Source organism: Lissotriton helveticus, chromosome 2_1, assembly GCF_964261635.1.
Source record: "Lissotriton helveticus chromosome 2_1, aLisHel1.1, whole genome shotgun sequence".
Taxonomy (NCBI): Eukaryota; Metazoa; Chordata; class Amphibia; order Caudata; family Salamandridae; genus Lissotriton; species Lissotriton helveticus.
In genome coordinates, this window is record NC_136059.1 from 959,435,135 (window position 1) to 959,457,727 (window position 22,593).

The 22,593-nt window shown below is 48.5% G+C and overlaps 1 protein-coding gene across 3 annotated transcripts in view; it reads left to right on the forward strand.

The window, feature by feature from the left end:
* TUT7 (terminal uridylyl transferase 7) overlaps nucleotides 1-22,593 on the forward strand; it is a 1,540,394-nt gene that overhangs the window by 316,915 nt on the left and 1,200,886 nt on the right. The window lies entirely within an intron of this gene.

Here is a 22,593-nt window from a genome sequence, read left to right on the forward strand (position 1 = left end):
CCTCATTTTACTGGATTTGTCCACTGCATTTGACACGGTCGATCATTCCATTCTAATCGACCGTGTCTCGGCCATGGGCATTGGACATAAGGCCAAAATGTTATTCACATCCTTTCTCGCCAATCGTACTCAATCAGTTAAGCTTGGCGAATTTTACTCTCCATTGTTCTCTCTTCCCTGTGGGGTGCCACAAGGATCCTCCATTAGTCCGACCTTATTTAATATCTACATGTCGGACCTGGCCAGGGTCATTAACCGCTACCGCGCTAGCGGGTTTTCCCGCTGTGCGCTGAAATTTGAAAATAGCGCGGTTTGTGACAAAGCCAGCTCGTCATCCGCGTAGCGCAGGTAACGCCCATGACGAGCTGGCTTTGTCATCCGCATCGAAGGGGTTAAAGATCTTGGGATGAAAATAACCTCATACGCCGACGACACCCAATTGGTGTTGGTGGTACATAAAGATGGTTTGCAGGTGGCGGCCAGCTTTCAGGAGGGAATGTTAGCTATCAGCTCTTGGATGGCACGTAGCTGCCTAAAGTTAAACTCCGATAAAACGGAGGTAATGACTTTTGGCAGTTTAACCCCTGATTGGTCCTCAGTCTGGTGGCCAACTGATTTGGGACCTCCACCTCAACCAGTCACTAAGGTTAGGAATCTTGGTGTTATGTTCGATGACAAGCTCTCGTTCATTCACAACGCAAATTCGGTTGTGTCCTCCGCTTTCTATATTCTCAGAATGATAAGGAAGCTTCTTCACTTCCTTCTCTCGAGTGCAGGAAAGACTCTTATGTGTACGCTTGTGATGTCCAAGATCGACTACTGTAACGGCCTCTTTCTGAACACTCAGGAGAGAGTCTTTAATAAGCTGCAATCAGTTCAGAATGCAGCGGCTAGAATGCTTTCCGGTACTGCTAAAATTTAATTCAATCTCCCCAGTTATTCGCCAATTACATTGGCTACCAATCAGAAGTCGAACCAAATTCAAGGCATTATGCATAACATATAAGGCAATCAATAACTCTGGACCAGAGTTCCTGAAAAAAGCACTTTGCCTGTATATTCCCACCAGAGCCCTTCGCTCTTCTTCAGCTCATTGCCTAGCCGTCCCACGCACAAAGAAATCATCATGGGGAGATAGATCCTTCATAGTTGCTACAGCTAAACTGTGGAATACCCATCAGTTATACAGCAAGACCAGTCCTTCTCTCCTGATATTTAGGAAGTGGATAAAAACATGGCTGTTCAACCAGTAAGCACTCCTATCAACCTTATGTTCTTTTATCCTTCAGCGCCGAGACACCTCCGGGTATTTGCGCGCTATATAAATTTCATAAATAAATAAATCAGGGACGTGGTACTCGTGCTCGGTGATGTGATCTCTGTACAGGTGGGTGTAAACCCTTGGATTGGCTATCGCAAGTGTACACCATTCTCTCTCCGAAGGTGACCTGTACTCGAGCTCTGTATATGTGTAATATCTCGTACCGTGTCTGTCCCAGCCATGCGTACCCTCCCACCCTGGCCTCGGGTGGCCATCCACAGTGCCCCACTCTCCTCCCTGTGTACTTGCTGCTCATGTACGACAGCTCCAAGGAGCACCATAGGCTGAGATTGGAGCAAAACTGAACCCACAGGCTATCCGTAGCTCTGCACATGAGGGTGTAACGTCCAGTTGAAGTGAGCTGTGCCCGGAGCTCTGCACACTGGCGTGTAACGTTCCGTGCAAGCGATCCGTACCCAGAGCTCTGCACATGGGGGTGTAACGTCCCGTGTAAGAGAGTTGTGCCCGGAACTCTGAACACGGGAGTGTAACATCCAGTGGAAGCGAGCTGTGCCCGGAGCTCTGCACTTCGTCGTATAACGTTCCGTGGTGCATGCGAGCTGTGCCCAGCGCTCTCCACACCGGGGTGTAACGTCCTGTGGTGCAAGCGAACTGTGCACGGAGCTCTGCACACTGGGGTGTAACAAGCGTGTAACGTCTCATGTAGGTGCGAGGTGCTTGGTGCATTGTACAGGTGTTTGTAACGTCCCATGCACCTGAGGGGTGCTCGGACCTCTGTACACGGTTTACCGTTCCATGTAAGTCAGCGTCTCCCAGAGCACTGTACACGAGAGTGTAACGTCCCATGCAGATGAGGGGTGCTCGGAGCTCTGTACACCAGAGTGTAGCGTCTTATGTAGGCGAGCTATGACTAGATCTCTGCACGGGGAGGTATTGTAGCACCCGTGCAGCACACTCCCAATCTTAGAGATGGCCACAATGTATGTAGTTGTGTACGTACGAATGTGCATGGGTCATTTGTATAGCGCAAACCTTTTCAAGGTTGCAGAGGTATGTATGGTGCTATGTGTCCCTGTGACTCACACCTCCACACTGGGTGATGGCCGCCCCCAACCTTACCCCAGAGACATGTAAAAGTGATGAACGTATGATTTAGTGCTCACTGCCTTATGTTTTATAAAACATGTGTAAAAAGGTACATGTAAATATAAAAATGTTCGTATGCTGCACACTTTCACCAAATCAATAATTAATTAAATGGATCAGTGAATATAAGAAGCCTTGATGCACAACCGTGCCGGACACGAGAGTCTCACGTGTGTGCGTTAATATTAACATATTTGCTGCACACCCGACCCAGAGGGGTTGGGGGCTGTGCACAGAGCCATTCCTATACCGGGGCTGGCCTCAGTCCTCCGTATGAGCCTTGAGTGTACCCCGAAATGACGTACGTCCATTGGGTGTCAGCACTTCTCCCACTGGCATGTGAGTGGCATCGTGGTATCGCACGGCACACACTTGCCAGCAACTGTGCCCCTTCTGCTTCCCTCGCAGCGCAGTCCTGTGTATATGGATGTGAGCGTACCTCTTGGGGGGCGAGGAGGGGTGTTCCCTGCCCTCGCCCGCAGCCACTCAGCCGCTAATGAGGCAGCTTTCTTTAGTGGGTACAGGGTACACTGTCTCCAAGTGCCCGGAGCTGTGTCCTGCCCTTGCCTGCACTGCGGCCGCCATTGTCAAAGCCGAAGGAAAAAACATAGTGCTTACAGACTAATGAAGGAGACCGTGTAACGCCGCAAGTAAAAGATCCAGTCCTGATGGGTGGTCACAAAAGGAGACGGGGCGGTAACAAGGGGGGACTAAGAAGACTCATATTGAATCGGAAGCCAGCATCTACCAAAGACCATGCCACCACCCAATGAAAAATATGGGCGGAGAGTGGGCGAGGCTTCCACACCTACTACAGCATGCCTCACAGAGAGAGCAGCGCATTCGCTGCAATGCCAGGCTCGACCTAAAAACTATTGTCCTTTCTAACTGGACAAAGAACATTTGTGGTTGCAGACGCTCTTGCCGTGAAGGCATGTACAATGCTGGCAGTTAAGGCATTCACAGACAACACCTGTGAAATGTTTTACTTAAATAAACAAGGACCCCACTGGTTTCAAGCTGGCCTGGCTGATGAGGTGTGTTACCCCGAAACCGGTCCCAGGATGCTTGTTACTGGTTCAGGGAAGACCTTGCTTGGCAGTTTGGGCTGGACTGCTCCCATGAGGAACAGGGTGAAGACTGATTTGCATGTGGCTGGGTCTGAACTGGGGTGGCGAAGTGAGCTAAAGAACGATGATGGATTCAACCCAAATCTGTGACTAGGAGTGAGTGTCTGAAAAGTTTCAGTGCTCATCCATCATCTCCTTATGTTTGCTCCATTCCTAAACCAGGCACAAACAATCAACAAATGTATGACATCTTACATAGCTCTCATGGTTGCACAACTATAGGCAAGACAACAGTGATTTGCTGAATTTAACCCAATATCAGTAGCACAACATTCCATTTGAAACCCATTCCACAGTTGTCAACAATGGAAGGAGAACATATTTAAAATCAGAAACAGAGGCTGAACTTTGCACGGATGAAGTTCTGATCTATGGACACTTTAAGGGAAGTATATGGACCCGTTTTTCAAAATTGTTAATGTTGGAAAATGGAATGCTTTTGTGACTAATACCGGGCTGTTGTCTAAATGAAAGTTCTGTACTGCGTCTGTCGCTACTAGTGACTGTAAGTCTTTGAGGACTGCTTGCACTGTAGCAGTCTTTTGTGGCTTCACCCACAAGAATTGAGAAAATGAACCACAACTTTGTTCTGATTGATGGGAGCAGATGCCAGATGTGATCAAGGTAGACTATATTAAATAGGAGACTTGGCACTGTCAGAGTTGTAGGAATGGGACTTGCAGCAGTCTAAGTGTAATGTAAATATTGCAAATTATTTTAAAAAGTGAATACATAACCGTGTGAAGTAAAACATGTATCATAGTACATAAAACCTACACACCACATATTTATGCAATAATAAGCATGAATGTGATGAAAACATACAGGGAGTTAATGCATTTTTAATAAATGATCGAGCGCCTTTGGGTACCAAACAGTGGTCGGCTTGTACATGATATAGTGAGTTCTGTAGTAGGGGATCTCTGTGTATAGTCATAATCTAGTGAATAGTCCCGCCCATGCGCGTGGACCCCGGAGCAATCAAAAATAATCTCTTAAGTCGTCAAAAAATGCAGACCTGCACAGACACTTAAGAGAGAATTTAAAGACAGATAATGCAGCCTATATCCACAGGCTACACTGTCCAGTACTTCAACTAGAAATTCCACCAAAAACCCACAAACCGCACAGCCTGTCCAGTTTTCTCCACAGAGAAAAACTTTCCTTTACCAGAAAAAGCCTCTGGAATGATAGAGAGGAAGGAATGGATAGACAAGCCCCATAGGTTGCCATTATGTGGCTCGGAACAGGATACTGTGCCTTTAAGAGAACTTTCCAGAACTCTCTCAGTATCCCAGAATGCACAGCAGGTCCCTTTTACTTTCAGTTCTTTTTTCCGGCTCCTGCAAGCAGGATCCTGGAGCATTGAGCTCTCCCTTTTAAGGGTTTATTTAGAGATTTTTCCACTTTTCAAGTGTTTGAGTGCTTTCATTTGAAGTACTTTGGTGTTTTCTTCCTTGTGTGTGTCTTTGAGCACTCTTTTATTTGTCAAAATGCCTGCTTTGTTTGACAAATGCCCAGAGTGTTCGAGGAAGAAGGCCAAGTCGGACCCACACGAGGTGTGCATCGTCTGCCTTCCCTCATCTCATGTCCCGGAGGAGTGTGACATTTGCCAGACCTTCTCCACCAGGACCCTGAAAGAGAGAATGAAGATCAGGCTCCAAGGCCTGGAAGATAGAAGACTGAAGTCACAAGGTGAGTCTGGGCATACTCCATCTGCCCATGCTAAGGCCTCTGGGGGGCTCCCCAGGGGCAGGAAGACCAGCAAACGTCCCCATCCTCCGCCGGCGTCGATAGCATCGACGACGGTGTCGAGAGGGATGACAGCAGTCTGTTCCCCGTCTCCCCAGGGCTCTGGGTCGAAGCGGCGTCGACGTTCGACGTCGAGGGGACTGACTAGGCCGCCGTCGACGGAGTCATCGCAGTCATCGGCGTCGTCGAGTCATCGACGTGGAGAGAGTTTGGCTCGCCGTCGAGGCGACACCGCCGTTCGCCGAAGAAGAGGAGGTCGGCGTCGAGGGGATCCTTGACGTCGAAGACTCGCAGGCGTTCGACGTCGAGGAGACGCTCGGCGTCCACATGGAGTTCCATAAGGCGTTCGACGTCAAGAAGGAGACGTTTGACATCGAGAGGACGACGGTCGCCGTCGAGAAAGAGACGTTCGACGTCCAGGAGAGGCTCAACGTCGAGGCGATGGCGCCGGTCGACGTCGAGGCGGCGTTCCTCTACGTCGAGACGACGTTCTTCAACGCCAAAGAAGCACAGGAGTAGTTCTGGCGCCAGGGATTCCTCTGGGTCCGCTGGGGCGCGCCTGCGACGTTCGCGGATAGGAGACACGGCTTCTCTGTCGCCTCCGCCTAGGAAGAAGAGGGAGTCACAGGGCTCTGTGTACTCCGAGGTATATACACCTCCTAAGCCGAGGTCGCCTTCCCCTCCTTCGCCCTTGCCCAAGGAACCTCCGCCGCGGACTCCCACTCCGCCTCCGCTTCCACCACCGCCTCCTCCTCATTCTGGACCGCCTGCTGTTCCGCCGAGGACGGCTTCACTACCACGGTACCCGACGCCGCCTAAGGGGACTCCTCAGCCGAGGCGCCCGGTCAGGCCGCAGTCGCCTGCTCCTTTGAGACCTGTGGAGCGTCAGAAGCCGAGGAGATCGCGCTCTCGCTCCGGCCAGAGGGAGAGATCGCGGAGTCGTCACCGGTCGTCGACGAGATCAAGACGACGCCACACGGATTCTTCTTGGACCAGGCAGTACTCGCCAACTTTGTCGGAATCCCCTGGGACGAGGATGTCGCCAGTAGACGACATTGTCTCATTCCAAGATGTTGTGCTGAGGGGCGCGGCTAAGTTGGGCATCACGGTGACGGTGCCCACGCCCACGACGTCTGTGATTTTCGAGACGTTACATAAAAAGCACCTGTCTCGACCGTTGCTGCCTCTAGTACCAGGATTGGTTGAGCCCGCCATGGAGTTGTTTCTCACTTCGGCGGTGACGAATGCGGCTCCCTCCAGGCTCCTCAAGAAGTACCGGGCGCCGGATTCTGATCCGGCTTTTCTCAGGATGGATCCGACACCAGACTGTCATAGTGACGGCGGCTAGGAAGCAGCATGCCACCACCCCGTCGTCTACAGTACCTCCTGATAAGGAGAGCCTCTGGCTAGACTCGGCAAGCAGGAAGGTCTGTGGGACGGCGTCTACTGCAATTAAGGCTGCAAGTGCCGCGGCTTTGCTAGGGCGATACAATCGAGCCCTATGGGAGTCCCTCCAGCAATTCGCTGAGCTCCTTCTTTGAGAGAAGAAAGAGGACTTTCAGGAGATTCTGAATGAGGGGATGTTGGTGTCGAACCAACTCATCAGCGCGGCTGCTGATGTGTCTCTTCTGGCAGCACATGGGTACTGTCATGGTGTCAACCAACGGCGCCACGCTTGGCTTCGCCTTACATTCCCTCAACACCGGGTGGCCAACTTGCCTTTCTCGGGGGAACCCTGTTTGGCAAGCATGCGGACGACGAGATGGCCCACATGAAAGCGGAGGCAGAGACCCTGGCGGCTATCGGGTTGGAGAAGCCCAAGGAGGAGAAAACCTACCGCCCGTCCCAGAGACGGTTCAGGGCGCAAGGCAGAGGGCGAGGGCAGGCTTTGGGACAGCAGCAACAACAGCAGCGGCTGTTCCGGAGGCCCTTCCAGAAGCGTCAGAAGGGCAGAGGCGGCCAGCAGTCCGCAGCAACGAACAAAGGCCCGGCTGGGTCTAGGCCCTGAGCGGTTACTTCCCCTGCATCCGTTACCCACTCCGGTGGGGGGAAGCGTTCAATTATTTCTGGCAGAGTGGAGAAAAATTACTCAGGACAAGTGGGTGCCGAATATTGTTTGCAATGAATACAGTCTTCGGTTCACCAGCCCGCCTCCAGCAATTCCACCGGGCAGCTCGCAGTTTCAGCTGCGCGAACTCCAGGCGGAGGCCGATACCCTGTTAAGGAAAAGGGCGATAGAAGACGTACCTCTGTCTCAAAGGGGAAGAGGTCTGTACTCACGGTTCTTTCTGGTTCGCAAGAAGGACAAGAACGAGTTCAGGCCCATTCTGGATTTGCGACAAGCAAACAAGTGGATTCGCAGAGAGAATTTTCGCATGCTGTCGTTGCATCAGATCTATCCTAAGCTGCAACAGGGAGACTGGCTATGTGCTATAGACCTACAGGATGCGTACTTCAATGTGCCCATTGCACACAAACACAGGAAGTTCCTGCGATTCCAAGTCGGCGCCAATCATTATCAGTACAGCCCGAATGGCAGTACTGCGAAGTCTGCGCCCAGAACATTCTCGAAGTGCATGGCAGTGGTAGCCGCACACCTGAGGAAGAACAAGGTGTTTGTCTACCCGTACCTGGACGATTGGTTGATCAAGGCCTCCTCCTTTTTGGAAGCTCAAGCGCACTTCCAGAAGGCGTGCGTTCTCTTGAACAAGCTGGGGTTGCACATGAACATGTCCAAGTCTGTCCCGACCCCAGTCCAGTGCATACAGTACTTGGGAGCCTCCATCAATACGCTGTCAGCAAGCGTTTCTCCTTCGGAGGAGAGAGGATTATCACTCCTTCGGAAGGCTCAGGCTCTTATGACCACTCCATCTACAACAGTGAGGACAATGTCTTCTCTACTGGGGTCGATGGCCTCTTGTATCTTCCTCACGCCACACGCACGGCTGCACATGAGACCATTGCAGGAGTGCTTGGAGGATCAGTGGGACCATAGGAAAGGGTCTTGGGATGACCAGATACGACTGTCGCTGCATGCTCTTCAGTCTCTGAACTGGTGGTGTTCAGTGGATAATCTCCTCAGAGGGGTTCCCTTCCACAAGGACATTCCCACACAGACTATCGTGACGGATGCGTCTCTCCACGGCTGGGGGGCGCACTCCGGAGACTTACAGATACAAGGAACGTGGTCTCCGACGGAGTCCACGTATCACATCAATTTCCTGGAACTCAGAGCTGTTCACTTGGCACTGAAGGCCTTTCATGTGTCCTTCCAGACCAACTCTATGCTTGTACAGACTGACAATATGACCACGATGTATTACCTCAGCAAGTAGGGGGGCTCGATCACCCACTCTGTCGCAGGAGGTGCAGGCCATCTGGCGCTGGCTTCTAGCCAGAGGACTGACGATAACGGCTACCCATCTACCAGGTGTGCAGAATGTTCAGGCGGACGCACTGAGCAGACTGATTCAGGAAAACCACAAATGGGTCATAAACGACGAAGTACTAGGAGAAGTCTTCGCAAGGTGGGGGACTCCAGACGTAGATCTGTTCGCCACCGCCGAAAACAGCAAATGCTGAGACTTCGCCTCCAGGTACTACCAGCAGGGGACACTGGGGAATGCGCTATGGATCAACTGGTCGAACAGCTTTCTGTACGCTTTTCCACCCATTCCCCTGATTCCGGCGGTGCTCATCAAGCTGTCCCAGTCCAGGGCGCGGATGATCCGGATTGCCCCGGAATGGCCCAGGCAATGGTGGTTCACGGACCTGCTTCACCGGTCTCTCCTTCCTCACATACGGCTGCCGTGCCGGCCGGACCTTCTCACGAAGTTCGGGGGGCAGATGGTGCACCCCAACCTCTCGTCTTTGAATTTGGCGGCATGGCTCCTGAGCTGGTGAAATATGGCCATTTGAATCTACCAGAAGATTGTATGGACATACTGAAGGAGGCTAAGCGACCTTCCACTAGGTCTTCTTACGCTTACAAGTGGAAGAGATTCTGCATCTGGTGCAAGTCCAAGAACTATGATCCAACGACATGTAAGGAAGATGTCATCCTTCCGTATCTTCTACATTTGGCGCAGTCTGGCCTTAATTTCCATTCCATTAAGGTTCATCTCGCTGCGCTGACTGCCTACAGGAAATGTCCTTCACAGACTTCCTTTTTCCAGATCCCTGTGATCAAGGGTTTTTTGGAAGACTTGAAGAAAGTGTTCCCTCCTGTCCGGCTTCCTTCGCCTTCATGGGAATTGAATGTGGTGCTGTCCAGATTGATGAAGGAGCCTTTTGAACCTATTCATAAGGCTTCGTTGCAGCACCTGTCCTGGAAGGCGGCGTTCCTCGTGGCCATTACATCGGCCCGCAGGGTGAGTGAAATTCAGGCGTTGTGTTGCCAAGAACCTTATACTGTATTTCATGCTGCTAAGGTTGTTCTGCGTACTCACCCTAAATTTCTTCCAAAGGTTATCTCTCATTTCCATGTTAACCCGACCATAACGTTACCTACGTTTTTTCTGAATCCTTCCTCTCCAGCGGAAAGGTCTCTGCATTCCCTGGATGTTAGGAGGGTGTTGAAATTTTATCTGGATAAACCCAAAGATATTCGTAGGTCAGACCAATTGTTTATCAATTATGGATCAGTCAGGACCAGTCTTGCTACCTCAAAACAGTCCTTCTCTAGGTGGATTGTGTCCTGTATACAATTGTGTTACCAGAAGGCTAATAAGACCTTAGGGGGTAAACCTAAGGCTCATTCCACCAGGGGCAAAGCTGCCACGACTGCTTGCTACGTAATGTTCCAATTGCAGAAATCTACAAGGCGGCCACTTGGAAGTCGGTCCATACCTTTGCTAAGCATTACTGTCTGGACACTGATGCCAGGACAGACGCTCAGGTTGGGCAGGCTTCGCTGCAAAATCTGTTCGCACAGTAGTGGTGTTATTTCTCTTCTCTCCACCGCCGCTTTGGTGTGGGGATGGGCTTGCCATTCTATTTACTAGATTATGACTATACACAGAGATCCCCTACTACATATGTCCTGTAACTCCAGTTCTGTAGTAGGGGTATCTCTGTTATAGTCATAAGTGCCCGCCCTCCTCTCCGGTGGAGAAAGATATTCATGTAAGGAATGCTACAGGTCTGGCGTGTTACGCCTTCAAAAATAACTGAACGTAAAAGGGACCTGCTGTGCATTCTGGGATACTGAGAGAGTTCTGGAAAGTTCTCTTAAAGGCACAGTATCCTGTTCTGAGCCACATAATGGCAACCTATGGGGCTTGTCTGTCCACTCCTTCCTCTCTATCATTCCAGAGGCTTTTGCCTGTAAAGGAAAGTTTTTCTCTGTGGAGAAAACTGAACAGGCTGTGCTGTTTGTGGGTTTTTGGTGGAATTTCTAGTTGAAGTAATGGACAGTGTAGCCTGTGGATATAGGCTGCATTATCTGTCTTTAAATTCTCTCTTAAGTGTCTGTGCAGGTCTGCATTTTTTGACGACTTAAGAGATTATTTTTGATTGCTCCGGGGTCCACGCACATGGGCGGGACTATTCACTAGATTATGACTGTAACAGAGATACCCCTACTACAGAACTGGAGTTACAGGACAGAAACTACTCCTTCTTAGAATAAGTGTGTGAATACCTGTCATCACTAGAGCCTCCCACTATGCCTTTTGTCTAAGGTCAGTCCTCACCCAATTGAGATCAACAGTCACAGCATCAGTTCGGGTCTTCAGCAAAGCATACTTTTCCATATGAACCTCTGAGTATTCTCAATAGAGTGTTATGACACAGTGGAACCCTTTAATTTATCTTTGTGTGAAGAAAGTGCCGCCGAGCACTGCCTTATATTTGGGCCAGGGTGAGTTCTCCTCTTGTGGATCCACAGTCTCCTCTGTTCTTGCATGTCCGTGAGTCTTGCAAATTACAGTTCTCTGTAGCTGGAAGTCTGGCATATGCAGCAAACCCTAAATTGCACTTCTGCCTTCTATTTCCTGCAAAAGAGACACAGATGATGGACAGAATGCAGAGCAAATCAAACATTCTCCCCCAGTCAAGAGATCTGGGTTAAATCCATCCTTCTTTTGCTCAGCATGCCACCCCAGCTTAGACACAACCATATGCAAATCAGTCTTGACCCAGTGTCTCATGGGAACAGTCCAGCCCGAGCTGCCAAGCCAGGGCCTCACTGGACCAGAAACAAGCATCCTGGGACCGGTTTCGGGGATCACCCATCATCATCCAGGCTAGCTTGAATCCAGTGTCCAGTGACCTGGGGTCCCAAGCCTGGGCATACCTGGCATGCTTAGGGCGAGAGAGCAAAAGACACACAAATGATGGACATAATGCAGGGCAAATCAGACATTCACCCTTAGTCAAAAACGATGGATTTAGGCCCAGATCTCTGTACTAGGGTGAAAGTACGACATTGTTCTGCACACTATCCATCAGTTAATACAATATCAAATATCAGATAAAAATACCCTAGATAAAAAGAATAATTTGCAAATGTCCAAATCACATCTCTTTTCAGATAATTATCTCAAAGGCATATAGGCACAACGGCGTTTGAACTATAGATGGTAAGAGCAAAAAAGATCAACTACGTTCATATTCCTTATTGGCAAAAATTTCAGAATTAGTCACTGTGGGAAACAATCCCACAATAAGCGGTCTTGAATCCAGTTCAAAAGTTATAGAAAAAAACATGGGAATCATTTCCCAACAATATTCTGTAACCAAACTGCGGAGGAGATGTATTTATAAACCATTTAAGCAGATAAATTCATCTTTTAAAAGCTGAAGGTAGTGCAAAGCAGCCGGACTTTTTCTTATATTTAGGAATTTTAAGAGAGGTGTTAAAAAAGTGCACCTTGGGTTCAGAATATACGTTCCGCGGGTATGAAACCAACAGATGGGAGGTTCCAAACCTGAACCTTATAAGATAGAACAATTTTACATGACTAAAATAATAAGAAAGCTAAGGCTCAGTACCTAAAGAACAAACTAGAAGTGAGTGATCAATAACCCATTTTTTCCCATCTACCGAATATCTCTTTTCAAATAGGAGTGTGCGAAAAATTCTTTCTTCAACTTGGCCCTTGATATTTTCGCAATATTTCCTGGGTTGTCGAAATAATCCGACAAGCCCAAATTGTTCAGCTAGACTTTAACATAAGAAGTCCAACGGATTTAGTTCAACCCCTCTGATTTTAGGCAGTCTGTAATGACTGCGCTGTTCAAAGCTGTTTCTTCCTTTACCCAGATGTTATACCACAATAATAGAGGCGCTAGTTGTATGCGGAAGGGCAGCGGGATCACACCAAGCTCGCTATGATAAATAGTGATGGCAGTGCTTGTTGGTACAGTCAGAAAGCGTTTCAAAAACATGTTTTCAGCTCTCTGTAGACAAAAGGTGTTGCAAAAGCCCCAGACTCCAGCTTCATACAGAGTAGCCGCACACATACGCGCCTTATAGATTTCTATAATTGCCCTTATTGGGGAGGTGACCTAGTTTTTTTTAGCAAATCTAAACATGCCCTCCAGATTTTGGTGAAGCCCCTAGTCCCTGCCTCTATTAGATGAAACCAAGTGCTTTTTGAATCAAAAAGAATTCCTAAATAAGAAAAGGTAGTTACATAAAGCAATTTCTCGCTACCTATAAAACATGTCTATACAATTGTTGGTGATTTGCCCACCACCATGATCTAGGATTTGGCTACATTGGTCTTCAGGCCAAGGTCATTCATAAATGTATTAAAACTAGTTAGAAGCCTTTGCAACCCCCCCCTTTTGGTTCTGGACATTAAAACACAATTGTCTGCATATAATAATGCAGGTAACAATCTTCGGCCTATCTGGGGAGCATTCACATTCCTGTTTATAATGTAGCTTTGTAAATCATTTATATACAGACAGAATAAAAAGGGTGCAAGTACGCACCCCTGGTGGACCCCGCGGCTCATGTTGATTGGAGCAGTAAGTTCACCACCTGCTCCATAGCGAACTCTCCCTGTGACATCCTGATGCATGTCTGCTATAAAATGCACAATGGCTGGTTATATGCCCATTACCAGCATCTTCTCCCAAAGCTTCCCTCTCTGCACCCAGTCAAAGGCAGACGCCAAGTTCGTAAACCCTATATAAAGGTATCCCGGCTTGGCTAAGGTGTATTTGCCTATGACCACATGCAGGTTGAGGCACTGTTCTACCATGCCCAGGCCTCTCCTGAAGCCATACTGGATATCCGAAAACGTAGTTTTCTGTTACCTAGGCCTCCAGCCTTTCTAAAATTACTCTGCCCATGATCTTACCGGTGCAGTCAATTCGAGATATTGACTGGTAGCATTTGGAACTATTGTCACGGATCGCCAGGAGTCGGGGGGTAGGGGGGTCCCTGAGCCACATAGCAGCTTAGAATGTTTGTTAGCAGCGGGAGCCACAGGGGTCTTATTCTTCACAGTCTGGGTTAAGGCCCTATCCTCCTCATCTAATGTTTGAGGTGCCATAGTTATTGACCCATATTTAATATTAGTGCTAAAAGTGGGGTCACTACCAATTTTATAGAGACCCAAAAAATGTTCAACCCAAGTCTCAGGCTTAATTGCCACATCAATGTTACCACTATTAGTACCATTAAAGTACTCCTGGTTAACAGTCTGCTAAAAGAAGTTTGGAGTCTCTGCTCTGGCAGGCTACATACAGTTGTTCCCAAGCTTCATGTCTAATTTCAAGCTTGTGTTTCTCCAACGCCTGCTTATATTCAAGGCGTGACTGTTTTACCGCAGGGTTTTGCTTTCAGTGTTTTAATTAATTTATTGTGGAAATAGGTGCAATCACCATTAAACCACCTTTTATCCCTCAGTGGCCCAGACCTGGTTTTCTTAATTAGTGTGGCGTTTATAGTCTCTAATATTGCCCCGAAAGATGTTACCATGACTGTGGGATTTATATTATATTCCAAACAGTCTAGGACTTGGGTCAAACTTAGTTGATTTTATTCGACGTAAAACCCGGTCAGGATTTATGGTAGACTACTTTCGCATTAAACCCTTGTTCTTGTCATATATTAATGGGCCTGATCTGGCGGATACAGTTTGAACATCGAGTTGGGTCACCAGCTCTAAAGATAAAGGGGTAGTGATCACTAAAACAGATTTTATGAATGACAAAAACCAAGGTGTAGGGTTTAAAATACTCAGAAAGAGCAATACAATCAATTAGAGTGCCTTTTCTTCTCCCAATGTATGTTACTAAGTCATTACCTGCTAAATTAATGAGATCCACAGTGAGGTAAAGAGAAAAATTCGACAATATTGTATTGAAAATATTCCCTCAAGGGTTGTGGTTAAATTGACAACTGCCGTCTATGACCCCAGCTAATAATTGGAAAGCGCCCTGAAAGAAGACATAATTTGCTATTAAAAACGCCTCCCCAAAGCACTACAAAATCCGTATTTAACTCCTCTATGTGGGTTGACAAAGCATATTCCAGCTCTTGGGCAATACTTGTATTTGTAACATTGAAGTTATTGTGATAAGAATTTACAAGTACCAGCGTCAAGTCTTGCCTGAGGGAAATATGAATAATCTGGAAAATGCGATGAATCAATCTTAATCTTTCCTATCCTGCCATTCATTGACGTTGAAACAAGTGTCAATAATCCTCCTTTTGCATGACCGTCCCGAGAAAGTTGTGTGTATTTTTTTTTTATTTCTAGAGGTTTTCACCATCTAAGTGTATTGTCCACTGCTCCTCTGTGATTCTTTGTACTAGCTTTATAATTATGCTTGCTTTACATTTTCAATTGAGTTTGTCCACAAAGCCAACATTCAGTCAAACGCTCAAGCCTGGCACTTCACCAGTCCTCTCAATTTTGCCAGCTCTAGTGGTTGAGGTGTGCTGGGTTTGGGACAAAGACCGGTACTATCACCTCTATCCATGTCTTCCATGCGCTATCTATGACTGTCGCTGCCCTGTTTTTCTGGCCATCTTCACACTACCCTGCTTCATAGTAAATGTGACCTTGTCCTCCTATTATCTTAGCACACAACGCTAAAGTTGCTCAAAGTTTGTGGCCCTAGGCTGCTTTACTCTTCTGCTGCTCGATATTCCATATCCCTTCCCAGAGGGCCTCTGCAGCAATACTTTCTGTTGACATCCGTGGAGTCTGTCAGCATGGCTGCATGCACCCAGTTGTTGCTTGTAGACCGCAGGCTGCTTCCTCAGTCTCTTCCTGCTGCAGTCAATTCCTCCCACAGCGCCACACACACACAGCGCCACACACACACACAGAGCGCCACACACACACACACAGAGCGCCACACACACACACACACAGAGCGCCACACACACACACACAGAGCGCCACACACACACACACAGAGCGCCACACACACACACACAGCGCCACATACACACAGAGCGCCACATACACACAGAGCGCCACATACACACAGAGCGCCACACACACACAGAGCGCCACACACACAAGAAACGTCCACGGTCCAGCAGGTCGTTGGGCCAGGAATCCGAAGGTGTAACATTTACTCACTGTGGACGGTGAAGGTTCAGCTGAGCGTCTGGTGCTCCTCACGGCAGCGATGGCACAGGCCCAGGATTCTACGGCACAGGGCATCTACCAGCTTCCCGCTTTATCAAGGTCGACACACGGATCCAGCATCAGTGTGGGCTGCTGACAGACAGTAGCGGGCTCTCACCTGTGAGCTTCAGGACATGCGGCACGGTCAATGTGTTCTCGGTTACAGCAGTATTAGGGTTATTTACACTTCACAGGTTAAATGACCCAGGATTTGCACATCGGTAGTGATGGGTGAGCGGGGCCAGTGCAGACTCAGTTAAGTATAGGACGCGTGGAGGATGTAAGACACTGGGCACTATAGGGTGATACAACAGTCACAATCTTCAGGGTGTTTCAGGCTCTTCACTACGTTAGAAGCCGAGTGGTACATAGATTGTGTCTACTCCCAAATAGCTAACACAGACAGTCCAGGGCCAGGGCGCCTTCGGTTTCGCGATTTGCACAGCTGTGACCGCCTCTGCAAATTCAGCGCACACCAAACAGTGGTATCTATGTTGGGCCTACCTTCTGGAGGTTCGTGGGGTTCAGTTCAGTTTGACGCAGCTCTTGAGCAATGTCTCATCAGCGGGCCGCGCCGCCACAGTTTCAGCAATCAGGACTACAGTAGGCCAAGTGTGGGCCACACCTGCTCCCGGCTAGGCCGATATCAACGCAGGCTTCAGGACGGGCCCAACAGGCAAAGTAGTTTCGGTGGAAGCACCAACCTCATCGCACAACACAGCAGGGGACCCCGGTCTCTCTCGGGCAGTCACACCGGGTGCCTCCGCTGTACGTAGCAACAATTCTCGCAGTGCCGCTCACTGGGGAGTATGTACAGCAGTCGGGTCCGCCTGGGTCCGACTGCGATTGTTTACTATTCTTCCCGGCACTTGTTCCGCCCCGTCGCCATGGGTCCAAGAATACGGCACCGGGGCAGCACTCTCCACATACTGCAGCGCCCAGTCCCACCGGCCGCAGTGAGGAGGGAGGGGGGTCACACTGCCTCCGTGATGGCGCCTCCTTCAGCGGGAGTAGCGGTGAGCACTGAGGTATATGGGGGTGAGCTTGGCCAGATATCACCCCAGAGACGGTCCGAGCAGGAATCGGGAGTGGGGATGGAAAGTTCTGGTGACCCGGGGACAGTCCCCCCACTTCAGTCCACAGATCTGCCTCGAGTCGCATGAGGCCCAGGATGAGGCACCGGCGCTTAGCAGACTCAGTGCAGGGCAGCCCGGTCAGGCCACAGAGGCGAGGAATGGCAAAGGGAGAGCACCACAAACCCCGGGAGCGGCCCCCAGCAGTCTCCACTCACCGGGACAGCTGCACTGGCACCACTCCAGGTAGGAGGGCCCTCCGAGTGCACAATGCCATCTACAGCGTTTGAGGGCAGGCAGCAGCGTGCCTAGGCCTTCCGTCAGCGTCCGGTAGGCTTGGTTGCAGCGGTGCAGTTAGGCGGGTCCCCAGGGACAGCCAGGGCCACGTCTGAGCTTTTGCTTCAGGTGTGCTCTCGATCGCGCTCAAGGCCACGCCACTGGTTGCCACCAAAGTTGGAAGTGCAGGGGTGATGCCGTCCGCTATCAGACAGTAGTGATTCCCTGCAGTCCCGGGCTGCGGCGGTGAAAACTGGGCAGATGAGGGGTAGGCTCCCTCCGAATTGAAAATACGCTGGCTGGTTAGCCAAATCTCAGTATGCAAGCATGAAATATAATGAGTAAATTACTCCAAAAATAGAAATAGACGCATATACATACAATTGTTAAAATACAATCAGCCATGCAGGCCCGATTTGGTCGAGGAGTAGAGCAGCATTCGGTAGAACCAACATATTTTACTGACCTCAATGAATTTACAAGAGCTGCTAAGAGTCCCTTAAGTACTACAAAAGAAACTGACCATCTTCGAAAACCGCGAGGCTACCAACAGACCCAGGGATAGATTTACTAAAGTTCTGCATGGTGCAACGCGAACACAAAACATAGCGCCTATTAACTTAATGTTGTACCAGACCAAACGTTAACCTTCCGTACGGTGTTAATAGGTGGAATTATGTGACGAAACGTAGCACTACCTTCCTCTATTAATAAGAATGATATCACATAACAGGTTGAAATAATCTTCCTTGTCAAATATTCAGCCAGTAGGTTTGGTGTAGGGTTCAACAGAAAGTAATTTTTGCATAATTTGTAAACTAAGGGAGAGGGAGGAGTTTGCTTTGGGTGAGGTCGTCTGCCAAGTTACAATATCTTGTGTACCACAGTAGTCTACGGGAAAGTTTAGAAAACCATCCCGCGGAGCCACATGAGTACAAGCCACGAAAAAGCAATGCAGGCAATGGGTCTGGAGTGTTTCTGTCTGGAACCGTCGCCCTGTGACTTGTCAGGGAACAGACACTCGCAGAACGGTGTTGCACGACCAGAGGAGAACTAATCGTTGGGGGAGGAGAGGAAGAGAAAAATAATTCTAACTTACACAAGAACACAAACAAAGGACCCTAAAAGCTGCTCTCCAAAACTATTGCTATTGCACTTGCGGGGATACATTCCGTGATTTTCCTGTTACCTTTCACTGGCCGCTCAGAGGTGGACAGCTTCTTGGCATCGGCTTCCCTTGGCTCGGACATGGCTGGGCTGTACGTGCTTCCCGGGTACTTCTCAGCTATCCGCGTTCTGAGACTGTCACCTGAATAGGAGGCAGCCTACTCCAGGAGTTCCTCTGTGAAGACAGAAGAAGGACAACAAGTCCGCACCCAGCAACCAACGGTACCATCTTGGAAAGGATGTGCCTTCCGTGAATTCAAGCGACAGCTGAGAAGGGGCACAGGGGAAGGTCGTTGGTCGCTAACAAAATCATCTCATCTGCACACTGCCAAGTGTGAGAACAAACAAGGTGTGTCTGGAAGCACACGAGGGAGGTACGGGCGGCAGCAATGAGAACATGTGTGTAGCGTTCACTCTAGTGTTTCCGCAACCATGGTCGGAAGACACTAGGAGCGCGGGGGGGCGCGGTTCGTCCGGGCTGACAACCAGCTGCGATGCAGAGAGAGCTTGATTCTCCCGGCTTGAAAATCGGAAGTCCCGCACGCCATGCCTGACTTCCTGTGATCCCCGGCCGCGGCGGTGATTCCCTGCAGTCCCGGGCTGCGGCGGTGAAAACGGGGCAGATATGGGGTAGGCTCCCTCCGAATTGAAAATAAACAGCGGGGTGGGCACCCGCTTAGGATTAAAAAATATAAATGCTGGGAAAAACAATCACATACGCGGGGTGGCACCCGACCACGCCATGAACACCACCATGTTTCTCCGAAGTCAAGAAGAAATGCCTTGGAGAAACGCCCTGTCATTTTCAGACTGTGGGGCCTGTTTTTCTTTCTCTCCTCTTTCCATTAGCTGGAATGTAAAATTCCAGCCAATGGGAAGAGGAGAGAAAGAACCTAAAAAACACACCCCCCGGGGCTTAAATGGACAGACAAACCTCTTCTCCAATGGCTGGCCAGCATTTAGGAGGCCAGCCAATGGAGAAGAGGGGCGGGTTTAAGCCCCATACTCTAGAAACATAAAATCTCGCCAACGACACTGCGCAAGTGCAGCCTATGCAGGCCGAGACCTAAAAAGCAATAGCTTAGGGCAGCGTTTCCCAAAGTGTGGTCCGCGGACTCCCAGGGGTCCATGACACATTCCCAGGGGGTCCGCAGGACTTGAGTGCCTAACGTCAGTAAAAAAACAAAAGGCTTATGAGGTGTGAATGTACTTGGCGCCGGGCAGCAAGACTGCAATACAATCTGGCCCCCAGGTGCACAGTATAGTAGAGAGGTGTGAATATTGCTGGCGCCTGGGGCCTGGGCGGCAAGACAGCAGTGAAATCTGGCCAATCACCCTTCAGCTATAGGTGCAAGCTGAAGGGTGATTGCCCTTATATTTTGTTATTTACTTCTGCCCATCACCCGACGTCGAGCTCGCACAGGAGTGCGTGCGTTTCCTGTTCAGTTTGTGACCAGGCCCAGGGCATTTTGCTATCTGTCCCCATTTGCCCTGAAAGCAGCTGCGTGGTGAGATAGGAGAGTATTGGAGGCTGGAACTGCATGTAAGTGTTTAATTTGTGTGTGCGTGTTTGTGTGTGCGTGTTTGTGTGGGTATATTTGAAAGCAGTCCAAACTCTGTGACTAATCCACTCAGGACTACAGCATACCAGATGAGTAATTATATTTGTAAATAAGTGTGCTTGTCACAACTGCCCTGAAGTTAAAATGATTCATGCATTTTAATCTTTTCCTTTTCTTTCGCTGACTGCAAAAGCTTCTTAAACCATACCCAGTAGTGACTGTATATTTCCAGGTACAATCTTCTTTACTGATGACCCTTCCCCTTTACTTCTTGTCTTTTCATCTGCTGCACACTTGATTTATAAATTAATATAACGAAGGCCTAGGATTTCATGGCTTCAGGATTGATGCGCTGTAGCAGTTTCCACAGACAACCACTTTCTTCCCATTCCTCAGTTTGATCCAGCTGAGAGTCAGAGTTTAAGAATAGCATTTTCGTAAACGTTGTGGTGGGGACTTCCCTGTGCCCTAATTTAATTTTAATTTTAAAAGTGTTATATATCGCTAGCTTTACCCGTAGGTATGAGAGCGCTTTACATACCTTCTCTCTCTTTAAAAAGTGCAACAGTCAGTAATGGGACTGAGATCAAGTCTGTGGAACAAGATGCTCCCACCACACGTGGGAAAGCTTGACATCTCCCAAGTGTCCCCGGTGCAGTACCCGGGAGTGACACTAAACGTGCCCACAGAAAATGAGTTAATGATCATTATTGCACATTTACACGTGGGTTTATCATGAAGAAAATACACGAGCGCGGTGAGAAGCATCAAGTCTGTAATTAGTAGTGACATTCAACAACTATGAGCACAGTTCTGTCTCTATCTGCGGGTTTCCCTACAGGCCAGTCTGACACACACAGCATAAGAATCATTTAAACAAGCATTTACAAAGCAATAGGTCTCGCATTAGGAAATTGTGAGCTATTGGTATTGTAAATTACAATTTTTTTTAATATGTGTTGGCTTTGAAAATATATAAATTAATAGAATTGTTATTCACAAAGCCAATAGCTTACACTTTCCTAATGCGAGTCCTATTGGCTATGGCAATGCTTGTTGGTAGCAAGAAAGGACAGTGATGATGTGGTTGGGCTGAGTGATGTGGTGGTGTCCCCCAGAGTGATGTGGTGGTGTCCCCCAGAGTGATGTGGTGGTGTCCCCCAGAGTGATGTGGTGGTGTCCCCGAGTGATGTGGTGGTGCCCCCGAGTGATGTGGTGGTGCCCCGAGTGATGTGGTGGTGTCCCCGAGTGGTGTGGTGGTGTCCCCGAGTGGTGTGGTGGTGTCCCCGAGTGATGTGGTGGTGTCCCCGAGTGATGTGGTGGTGTCCCCGATTAGTGTGGTGGTGTCCCCGAGTAGTGTGGTGGTGTCCCCGAGTGATGTGGTGGTGTCCCCAAGTGCCACCCATTTTTTTTAAAACAAATACATTGGCAGTCAGTTTATATGCATGAATTTGCGGATTATCTTGCCCAAAGAGCACTGAAGAGAATGCAAAACCTATGTGGAGACGGTCAGATCTTCGCATTACCAAATTAACACACACTGTAAATAATAAAAGCTTTAGTAATGCAAGTATTTGTTTGGTGTGTACTTGTTTGTGTATTTTTTGCGAATTAATGTTTTAAATTTTTTTAATTGAAATTGAACAAATTGTTTGGGAGTCCTCGGCTTCCAGTAGTGATTCAGTGGGGGTCCTCAGGAGTCTAAAGTTTGGGAACCACTTGCTTAGGGTGTTCTCTGCCACTTCTGCATGTGGGCATAGTCCTTGAACAACGTGATATTGCGCAGCAATGGAGGGCGACCTACTGCTGGAAGAGGTGTGGCGCCGCGGCCTGGGCGACTGACTCTGGAATCTGGGGATCACGGTTCGATCCCCGGCTCCGGCAGCAGATTAGCCCAGCACCATGTGACTCTGGGCAATAGCTTGCTTAATCTTCCTGACGGCCCCCAGCGCCTAGAGACCCTTACGGGTGATTGTGCGCTTTACAAATGTGGATTATTATTATTATTATTTATTATTATTACTGCTCACCCCACTCCAACGACCTTGGGTGGTGGTTGAGGGGAATAAATACATTTAAGTTCATGGAGAAACCTATTCATGAGGCTTTAGGCTTTCTCGAGAAATTTAGCTAGATTTGGGATGGGTGGCAAGAACATTTTCAGCAGGGATAATTAATCTGTTTGTTTGAAACCTCCTACTGAGCCTTCCTAAAACTGTTTGTCTCCTTTGCACATTTGTATGTATTGTAGCCATGGACTAACTGAAATTTATCCTGATCTCTTTAATAGGATGAAATTAATATTTCCTGAGGGCTGTTTTATTTTCCTCTTTGCTAAGTTTAATTCAAGATGAAAATAACGTTTTATTTATTAAAAAGCAACCTACTGTTAACTTCAGATTTTCAGTCATTATCAACTTGACAGAGTTTAATACGAGGGCGTCTCGCTATAAAATATATTTTATCTTGAACTAGTTCCAGAAGGTCACCAGAAACAACATATTTTCTATTGCTGTTTCATAGTGTAGAAAATAAAAGTAATGTCTTAAATTTATTTTGAATCTTTACATTTTTAACCACGATTTTTTTAACATTATTGTTAAT